The sequence below is a fragment of the Arachis ipaensis genome, chromosome B02 (assembly GCF_000816755.2).
Source record: "Arachis ipaensis cultivar K30076 chromosome B02, Araip1.1, whole genome shotgun sequence".
Classification (NCBI taxonomy): domain Eukaryota; kingdom Viridiplantae; phylum Streptophyta; class Magnoliopsida; order Fabales; family Fabaceae; genus Arachis; species Arachis ipaensis.
The window spans coordinates 83,855,514-83,866,445 of record NC_029786.2 but is presented as its reverse complement, the minus strand read 5'-3'; the positions used below and the strand labels follow the sequence as shown (position 1 = coordinate 83,866,445).

General features: G+C 36.2%; 1 long non-coding RNA gene across 1 annotated transcript in view; it reads right to left on the bottom strand.

The window, feature by feature from the left end:
* Positions 1,082-10,932, bottom strand: part of LOC107625558 — a 14,063-nt gene continuing 4,212 nt past the window's right edge. The window contains exons 2-3 of the long non-coding RNA XR_001617312.2: positions 1,539-1,541; positions 1,082-1,194 (exon numbers count right to left, since the gene is read on the bottom strand). This is a non-coding gene — a long non-coding RNA (uncharacterized LOC107625558). The remainder of the gene's footprint in view (positions 1,195-1,538; positions 1,542-10,932) is intronic.

The window sequence follows — 10,932 nt, the reverse complement described above, 5'->3', positions numbered from 1 at the left end:
AGAAAAGAGAAAAAAAAGAGGGAAGAAGGAGAGATAGAAAAAAGAGAGAGAGATGAGGAGGAGGAGAGAGAAAAAGAGAGAGAAGGGAGAGGAAAAAATAAAGAGAAAGGAAGAGAGAGAGGGAGAGAAAGTGAGAGAGACAGAGAGAAAGAGAGAGGGAGGGAGAGAGAGAGAGAGAGAGAGAGAGAAAAGAGGGGAAGAGGGAATGAGAGAGAGGGAGAAAGATAGAGAGGAAGATGGATATGGGAGAGAGTGAGAGAAAGGGATAGAGGGAGAAAAGGGAGAGAGAGAGAGAGAAAGGGGACGGGGAGAAAGAGGGGCAGAGGAAAGAGAGAGAAAGATAAGAAGAGAGAGGGAGAGAAAGAGAAAAGGAAAAGGGAGAGAGAGAGAGAGAGAGAGAGAGAAAGAGAAAGAGAGAGAGAGATGAAGATAAAGAGAGGGGAAAGGGGAGAAAGAGGGGGAGAGAGAGAAGAGGAAGAGTGAGAGGGGAAGGAGAGAGAGAAAGGGAGAGAAGGAGAGAGAGAGAAAGGAGGAAGAGAGAGGGAGAAAAGAGGAGAAAGAGAGGAAGAGGGGAAGAAAAGAGAAAAAGGGAGAGAGAGAGAGAGAGAGAGAGAGAGAGAAAGAGGGAGAGAGAGGGGGAGAAAGAGAGAGAGAGAGAGGGTAAGAAAGAGAATATAAAATCTAATTTTATATATGTTAAGAGAGAGAGAGAGGGAGAGAAAGAGAGAGGAGGGGGAGAGAAAAGGAGAAGAGGGAGAGAGAGAGGAAGAGGGATAGGGGAGAGAGAGAATGAGAGAAAGGGATAGAGAGGGAGAAAAGGGGGAGAGAGAGAGAGAGAGGGAGAGAGAGAGAGAGAAAAGAAAAAGAGAGAGAGAAGGGAGAGAGAGAGAGAGAGGGAGAGAAGGAGATAGAGAGAGAGAGAGAGAGAGAGAGAGAGAGAGAGAAAATATAAAAACTAATTTTATATATGTTAAAAGTTAAAACTAGTTTTAACCTATAAACTAGTTTAAACTGGTTTTTTCTATTAAAACTGGTTTTATTTTTATGAATTGGTTAAAATGGTGCACTGTATTATAAACTGATTTAAAACCAGTTTCTTATTTGACAAAGTAGTTTTGTTCAGTTTCTAAACCATTTAAAATGGTTTAGTGCAGTTTCAGTTCAGTTTATGAAAAAACTAAACCACGAACACCCCTATCCATCACTAACAAAGCATTTAGAGTTTACCTCAAAGAACATAGAACTATTGAGGAATCCATACATGTGTCTTTTTGTGATTCTAATTCTATTTCCAGTGTTCTTTTAGATGATTATGCAGGTAGTGAAGCGATATGAACCATCAAGCCAATCAAGAAAACTCAAAGTCTGTCCTAGTCATTGAATCTATTTGTCCAGAAACATCTCGTCAGGAAGGAAGAGACATTTCTGTTTTGTCTCCTGAACAAGCCAGAGAACCCAGAACTGAGTTGCAAACTAAAACTAGTCAAAGCAAAACCATTTCCTAAACGCCATGTGAATGGAAATTTTTGAAGGATTACCCTCTTGAATTCATCATTGGTGATCCTTCTCAAGGCATGACCACTAGATCCTCAAGCAAGAAGCAAATGGAGCCAAGCAATGTTACCTTCTTGTCCTAATTAGAACCTCTTAATATGAAGCAAGCACTTGAAGACCCCTCATGGGTTAAAGCCATGGAGGAAGAGCTTGCACAATTTGAAAAGAATGAGGTTTGGACCCTTGTACCAAATCCACATGGTAAAAAGGTAACCGGTACAAAATGGATTTTCAAAATAAATTGGGTGAGGATGGTAGTGTTGTTCGTAACAAGGCTAGACTAGTGGCTCAAGGTTACGACCAAGAGGAAGGCATTGACTTTGATGAGTCATTCACCCCGGTAGCTAGAATGGAAGCAATTAGGTTGCTTCTTGCCTATGCTGCCCACAAAGGCTTTAAAATGTATCAAATGGATGTCAAATGTGCTTTTCTTAATAGTTTTATAGATAGAGAAGTATTTGTGGCTCAACCCCCTGATTTTGAAAGTAAAGAATTTTCAAATCATGTTTTTAAACTTTCAAAGGCCCTTTATGGCCTTAGGCAAGCTCCTAGAGCTTGGTATGAAAGGCTTAGTGCCTTCTTGTTAGAAAATAATTTTTAAAGGGGTACCACCGATACTACTTTGTTTATAAAGGAATCTAATGATAATATATTGCTTGTTCAAGTTTATGTGGATGACATTGTGCTTGGTTCGGCCAATGAATCCTTGTGTGAAGAGTTTGGAAAACTTATGACTAGCGAGTTTGAAATGAGTTTGATGGGAGAATTAACTTTCTTTCTTGGTCTTCAAATCAAACAAACTCCTAGTGGTATCTTTATTCACCAAGGAAAATATGCCAAAGAGTTAATCAAGAAATTTGGCCTAGAAAATTACAAACCAATGGAAACTCCTATGCATCCAAACACTAAACTTGACAAGGATGAAAATGACAAAGATGTGGATGAGACTAGGTATATAGGGATGAAAGGATCACTTATGTATCTTACTTCCTCTAGGCCGGATATTGTACAAAGTGTGGGTGTATGTTCAAGGTTTCAATCTCACCCAAAAGAATCCCATCTTTCGGCCATTAAAGCCATTAAAAGAATCATTAGATACATTAAAGGCACATGTGACCTTGGCTTGTGGAATCCTAAGTCTAATGAATTTTGTGCAGTAGAATTTTGTGATGCAGATTATGCCGGAGACCGAGTGGATAGAAGGAGCACTTCTGAAATGTGTTGCTTCCTTGGAAGTTCTCTCAACATGTGATCAAGTAAGAAACAAGTCACTATTGCACTTTCCACGGCTGAAGCCGAATACATATCTGCAGCTACTTGTTATTCTTAACTTTTATGGCTCAAAACTCAATTAGAGAATTATAAATTGAAAATCCATAGTATACCTTTGTTTTGTGACAACAAGAGTGCAATAAATATTTCAAAAAATCCTGTATTACTCTCTAGAACCAAGAACATTGAAGTTATATATCATTTTATTAGGGAACATGTGCAAAAAAATACTATTGATATCTAATTTGTTAAATCCGAAGAGCAACTTGCTGATATTTTCACTAAACCTCTGTGTGAAGACAGATTTTGTGCATTGAGAAATAGTTTAGGGATGATGGATTTGTGCTCTGTTGAAAAAATGTGAATTTGATACTTCTGTGTGTTTTTGTCTCGTAGGTAGCAGTGAGACAAATCTGGGTAAGTGATGAACAAGTCATTAAACAGGAGAAGATTGAAATTTGGTACCTTGGACTCAAGCCCGTTTAACCACCTGTGGGCCCACTCTATGATACTGGCTCATTATCTTTTGGGCATCATAAATTCTGTTTTATTTTTTCAAATATTTTATTTTGAGAAGGTTTTCACATCATATCTTTCAAGAGGGAAGTTTTGTCAAATTAAATCTTTATCCTAGAACTTCTCCCACTTTCCAAGGAAAGGTCTTTTCAGTTATTCCTTTTTTATTTTTAAATTTCTTATTGAAAGCCGGTTTTTCATTAATGTTGATTACTTTAAAAGAGATATCTTCCACTAAGCATTTATTATGAGTTAACCTCTCTCCACTTTCCACTTTTTTCGGCACTCTCTTCATCTTTTCTTTCTCCATTTTTCTTCCATTAACATGAGAAAGAAACTCCCTAACCGTAAAAGTAACCGAACCCCCATACTAAAAAATCCTCCAACTCAAGTTCACACTCACATACATATTCACTCTCACTCATCTTCCTCACCTTCTTCTCATTCCTCTGACACTATGACTAGAAAAGTCATCCATCCAAGGCTTTATCACGCAAGGAAGCAGGATCATCACAGAAGAAGGCTCCAAAGGAAAAAGAACCTATGCCCAAAGAAGAAGAAGAATCTCCTTCTCCACGTCCCTCTCTACCACGGCGTTCCACCCCTCATCTATCAAGTCGTTCTCAACGCTCCAAACGACCCATCCTTTATGGCACCCGAGAACCATCAAACCTTGATTCTTTGGACTTCAAGAACAAATATGGTAAAAGCCACTCTTACTTTGATCCTTACCGCTTTATATCTTGTGCGGCTTATGAGTTTCACTCCCAAGTGTTGGTAAACCGTCATCTCTGTGCCTCTTTTGTGGTTAATTTTGAAAATCTTGCTGTAAAAGGAATTGATTTCACCACATATTTTCATGATTTGAAATGGTCTCCCATTTTTCAAATCTGAAAACCTGTTTACCCGAATTCAGTACATGAATTTTATGCCAACTTGATCTTTCATGATGGAGAACTCCACTCCTATATTAAAAAGGTCCATCTTTCTTTGAACTGTGAAACCATAAGCACTGCACTGGGATATAAAGATGAAGGGGTCAGAGCATATATGTCTGGAAAATGGGATAACCATGTGGGTATTTTCCTTCAAGATGCTCAGGCTCGGGTTTGTGAAAATATTTCTTCTATGGATGGTACCACCTTAACTCATAAGGCTCTTGGTCCTGTTCGAGCCCTATTGCACCGAATCATCACTCATGTTTTAATGCCACAAAGTAATTCTTACCAGAGGGTTACTGTTTGTGATACTTTTGTGCTATTTGCAATTTTAAATTCTGCTTCTATCTCATTTGCTTATCTCATGATTAGACACATGTGGGACTGTGTCCGTAGTGACAAGAAATCCAATCTGCCCTATGGTATGTTCTTGACATGCATTTTCAAGCATTTTAATATTGATCTGAGTAATGAACCGGTTGAGAATAGGATCTCCACAATCAAAGGTGGGGGAGTTCCCGAATTGGTTAAAAGGAAAAAGACTAAGAGTTCAATGGCATCTGTGTTCACTGATAGTGAAGAAGAAAGTCTTCCTCCTAAAACTTCTGATAGAACTCGGTTCTCTGAAACAGTCAAAGATGTCCTCACTGAGTTCTCCAACATGTCAAATTTAATGGTCAAATCCTATAAAGAGGCTAGACAGCAAGCCTTCGAAAATGAAAAAGCTTAGACCAAGTGCCATGAAAGGGTAAATCTGCTCATCAAGCATTTGGAATCAGTGGACAAGGACAAGGGCAACTCTGATGAAGAAGAAGACTTTCCTGATTCTGATATCAATTTATCTAATGCTGATGAGCGGATATTTTATACGCTTTTTTGCATTGTTTTCATATAGTTTTTAGTATATTTTATTTAAGTTTTATTATATTTTCATAGGTTTTAGTGTTAAATTCACATTTTTAGATTTTACTTTGAGTTTTTGTGTTTTTGTGCAATTTCAAGTATTTTCTGGCTGAAATTGAGGAGCCGGAGCAAAAGTCTAATTCAGAGGCAGAGAAAGCACTACAAATGCTATCCGGATCTTACCTCCTTGCACTCGAAAGATATTTTCTAAAGCTACAGAAGTCTAAATAGAGAGTTCTCAATGGATATGGAAAGCTAACATCCAGAGCTTTCCAGAAATATATAATAGTCTATACTTTGCTTCAGAATAAAAGGCCCAAAACTGGAGTTCAATGCCAGCCATCTGCCCCAGTCTAGGCGTCCAGCGCCCACCAAGGAGAGACTAGTGTCCAAACACCCAAAGAGGTGTCCCTAGCCAACGTTCAATGCCCTAGAGCCCTCTTAGCATGTGGATCTCAATCAAGCTCAGCCCAAACAATCACCAAGTGGGCCCCAGAAGTGGATTTTAGCACTAAAAGACTGTTTTACCCTTTTTATGTAATCCTTAGTCAGTAGTTTAGTATTTAAAGACTTTTACACCTCTCATCAAAGGGGGAGGAAGCACACTTTACACGTTTTTATCATTGTATTTTCTATCAGTATGAGTTTCTAAACCTCGTAGGTTGAGGGGAGGAGCCCTGCTGAGTTTTATGGATTAATAAAAGTATTACTATTTTTCTTCAATCCGTATTTGATTCAATTCTAAGATGTATCTTCATTCTTCAACTTGATGAATGGGATGACCAGTGACAATCATCTTCGTTCTTCATACTAAGACCGCGTGCCTGACAACCACCCGTGTTCTTCTTGGGTTCGTGTGAATACGTAACTGGAAAGCATCAAACCACCAGCTTGATTATATATCTCTTAGACGGCTAATCTACGACCTCGTTGGAGACTTCTCGAGACACCATTTCAGCTGAGGTATGGGGAGATTAGGGGCTTTGTGGTAGAGGCTAGAACCCAAAGGTGCAGCATTCTCTGATCCAGAAGATCCGACCTTGTTTGTGACATTTTGAGTAGGATCATGAAAGAGAATGGACTACAGGAGCTTCACCCTCAATCAGAATGGATCCACACTAATCCTGGGGTTCAGATCTGGAGGAGAATTGTCGGCTGCTCAAACCAGCGTCAACCACATACAGCCTGTCATAGAAGAAATCATTCACAATTAAAGAAGACAGTAAGACCAGAGTTAATCCAGAAGGACAAAGCATCTCCAAGCCTTAACCATCTTTTTATCACTGGTTACATTCGAATTCATAAATATTTTATACTCTATTTCACTTTTATGCATTCAAATCCAACAACTCTTCTATTCGCCTGGCTAAGATCTACAAGATAACCATAGCTTGCTTCAAACCACAATCCTCGTGGGATCGACCCTGACTCGCTCAGGTATTACTTGGACGATGACCCAGTGCACTTGCTGGTTCAGTTATACGAAGTGTGGAAATTTGTGCACTAGATGCCTAGATTTGATCTCTGCTGTTTCTATGGACACACACTTTATTTGGTTACATTTTGAACTTATTTTGGATTATTGTAATTCATAACATTTATAATATTTGGATTTATATATCATGGACTACTATGCATTTCTCTATTTTTTATTACAGGGTCCCTCCTTGATGATAAAAGGGGGAGGAAAAGACTAAAAATAGGGCTAAATTGAAACTGAAAATTGAGATTGCTGGTTACTTTGATTTATTATTTATTATCTTGTGCTCTGTTTTGGTGGCTGGATACTCTATTTTTATTGGTTGCTCTGATTTACTTTTGTTTTGATGGCTGGATACACTGTTCTTATTAGCTTGATGCTTGGCTCTGAACATATTATCTTGAACAGTTTGTTAGTAACTTGAGCCTTGATTAATTTTGATTAAAATGCTTGCTCAATAGTACAAGCATTTTTGATAAAATATGACTTTATTTTTTTTAAAGGTTCCATGTTTTGAAAATTTGTATCCTTTTGGAACTTTTAGAACATGCACACAAGTATTGCTTCTATGAAAATTGATGGATAATTATGCACACATTAAGGGGGAGCACATTGAACAATTGAAAGGGAGAGGATTCGGCCAAATCATCAAAGAGAGTTTTCTAATCCTAATCCTTTCAATTCAGTCTTAATAATGTTTGTCATCAAGGGGGAGATTGTTGAGTTTGGAAAACTTAAATTATTGTGATGATCAAACATTATTAAATTATTAATTGAAAAATTATTAATTTGTTATTTGCTTCCAATTGATTGTATAATGTGTTTGTTTAGTGTGCAGGTTTTTTTATAGTGGGCCAAAAATTAATCAAGCCCAAATCTGATCAATAATTGTCTAGCCTTATGCAAATCAAATGGTTAAACATATTGGGTCAAGGAACATGTGCACCGCCCAAGACAATTCTCCTCTTGGTCTATCAAAAGCTTTGATCCGAATTGGAAAAAGAAGGAAAGCAATTGGCCCAAAATCCTCAAGCATGTTTCGGTTACCTACTTCCATTAACTAATGGATTTCAAATTTTAACTCAATTAAGTTTATGCCTTGGTAACTGAAAGATAAAATTCAAATTAATTTAATTGCATTAAATGCTCCACACGTTACACCACCTTTTGGGGACTGTGATTGGGATTTTCAATTAAATTTAATTTGCTTTGAATGCTTCCTTCAAAAGTTTTCTCTCTCTTCTCTCTCCTCTCTCTATGCTTTCAATCACTTCAATCATCAGGAAAGAAAAGAGAAATAAGTTATCAGAAAAAGTAACAGTGAAGCTATGGAAGAAGAAAAGGCTAAGATGAAGAGAGCCTACGAAGAAGGAAGATCTGAAGTAAGGCATGGCTAGATTTTTGCCATTGAAGGCAAGATTTCAAGAAGAGCTTCAAGATCTTCCATACCAAGAAAAGAAAAAAACTGCCTCTATCAGAAAGGAAGATCTAAATTCCAAAAGTTCATTTCCATTTTTGTTCATCAAGAAGAAAGATAGCCGCCGAGCTACACATAGAAAGAAGCAAAAATGGAAGGCAAGGAGCTATCTTGGTTCAGAAGTTCATCAAGGGTCTGAATCCTTTCTTGGAGTCAAAGTCAAGATCAAGGGTTCAGATGGAAGGAACTTGATGAGAAGGGTTGAGAGAGGTATATGCATGTTGATTTTGTTTCGGTTTTCCCTCTCTCTTCTCTTTGTCCGAACCGCTGCTACTCTGGGTTGGAGAAAAAGTTGCTTAGTTGAATCGGTTTCAACCTTGGAAGCTTCCCCTTCTATATTAAGGGTGAACGGCCAAGGGTTGAGATCAAGGAGAGAAAGTAAAAGTACAGAGTTCTCATAGCTTCCCAAGCTGTCTGAAGTTCTTCTCCTTCAATGAGTTTCATTCTGCTTTCTTTTTCTTAGTGTTGTCTGTCTAGGTCTCACGGTAAAAGACAAACATGGTGAGGTTTGTAAGAAAAAGTCAGTGAGAGAAAAAAGACAGTGATCAATACTAGAGAAAAAGTCATAGATGTCTCAGAGTTTCTTTGTACATCTGTATGTTGTGTGTCATGATTCTGTGAGAATCTCCTTGCAAGTTGGGTTAGCACTTTACAGTTGAAAGCTTGGTGAGAGCCCAAGTCAAGTTCAGATTGGGTTAGAATCTGGATTTGTCCCAGATAGGATTGGGTAGATCCTAGGGAAGAATTAGTGTTTGTAATCTGATGATTATAGTGAAATTCCGTCACTATTGTGATGGAGACTGGATGTAGGCTGCATTGCATTTAGCAGCTGAACTAGGATACATCTGGGTGTGATTCTCTCTTTCTCTTCCACTCCTATTCGGTTTCTGTTGCGTTGGAGACAAAAGTGAAAAATATCTCCTGACTCATTATGAGACAAAAAAAAAAATGTCTCTTGACTTGTTATGAGACAAAAATAAAAATATCTCCTAAAATTTATTTGAAAAGACAAATTAATATTCAGTAAAAAGAGGCTAAAATTCAGCCCCTTCCAGGTTGTTGCAGTTGTTGCAGGATACATGCTTGAAGGGTTTACATAGTAATTAATAATTTATCCGATGATAATTATGTCTTGGTAATATGGACTTCTTTTATATTGTTTATTGTTTGAAATGCTTACTTAATTAGGTCCATTGCAAAAAATGATACAACTAATACTTCTAATGAATTACCAAAAAAACAAAAAATTAGTCATGCTAATTTAAAAAAAAAAAGAATATTACTCAATAAAACGATGCCGTTTCACATTAAGAGAGAAGAAAAAAGAAATAAAAAACATGCGTGCCCCCACCCTACCAATATCTACTACACGTAATAATAGGAAAAACTACCAAAAGTACCCATAAAGTTTATGAATGTTGACAAAAGTACCCATAAACTAAGGAAATTAACGATGTACCCATAGAAGATGAGTTTCGTATGACAAAAGTATCCAAACCCTAATTTTTTGTTGATTTTTTAATAAAATTACCAAACTATCCCCACCCTCAACCTCAATTCACTTTTTCAACTTTCCATAACTCAATATGCACTTTTAAAACCCTTGCCATGGAGTCCAAAACTACTCCTACAACAGACGAAATGAACCTTTTTATGGTGGAAATTTTGGATAGTAACGCATAGAAGATTGCAGCGCCGAGATTAACAAAAGAATTAATCAATAGCGATGAAGAATCAGAGAAAGAATCATAAAGGAACAGTTTTTAATCGTTTCAGTTGTTTTCTCCTTTTTTTTCTTAATTTGAGGGCTTTCTTTGTGTGAAAGGATTGGCGAAAAAAATGGAAAAGAGCTCACCATACTAAATTTATTTGCCAAGAATCAGTCGAAGTCCTCTACCACCACCACTATCATTGATTTTGGCCTGGTCTATTATAGGAGTAATTTTGGACTCCATGAGACCATGACAAAGGTTTTAAAGGTACAGGTTGGGTTATGGAAAGTTGAAAAAGTGAGTTGAGGTTGAGAGTGGAGATAGTTTGGAAATTTTATTAAAAAATCAACAAAAAAAATTAGGGTTTGGATACTTTTGTCATACGAAATCTATCTTTCATGGGTACATCGTTAATTTTCTTAGTTTATGGGTATTTTTGTCAGCGTTCGTAAACTTCATGAATACTTTTGGTAGTTTTTCCCGTAATAATAATAATAATAATAATAATAATAATAGTAGTAGTAGTAGTAGTCATAGTAAATAATTACATTATTGACTAATAATAAATAATTATAATGTTAATATTACTCACTATTGATATTCTGATGTAAAAATTGATTTGTCGGATGTAATATTATTTTAGAAATTGAATTACTATTAGTTTAGTAACGATTAAAATATTTGACTAACAATTTTTTAAGAATCTAGGATATTATTCTATAATTTTTTATAAATTTATTCAGACATTCAAAATATTATTTAAAAAAATGACATATATTATTCAAATTGTAAAAAAAAACTGAAAGTTATTATAAAAAGCTTACAAATTNAAAACGTTTAATTGAATAAGTTGATGTTAAACAAATTTGATTCTTGATTCATTTCTATAATCTTTTATTTTAAATAGTCTGATGTAAAAATTGATTTGTCGGATGTAATATTATTTTAGAAATTGAATTACTAATTACTATGTAACGATTAAAATATTTGACTAACAATTTTTTAAGAATCTAGGATATTATTCTATAATTTTTTATAAATTTATTCAGAAATTCAAAATATTATTTAAAAAAATGACAT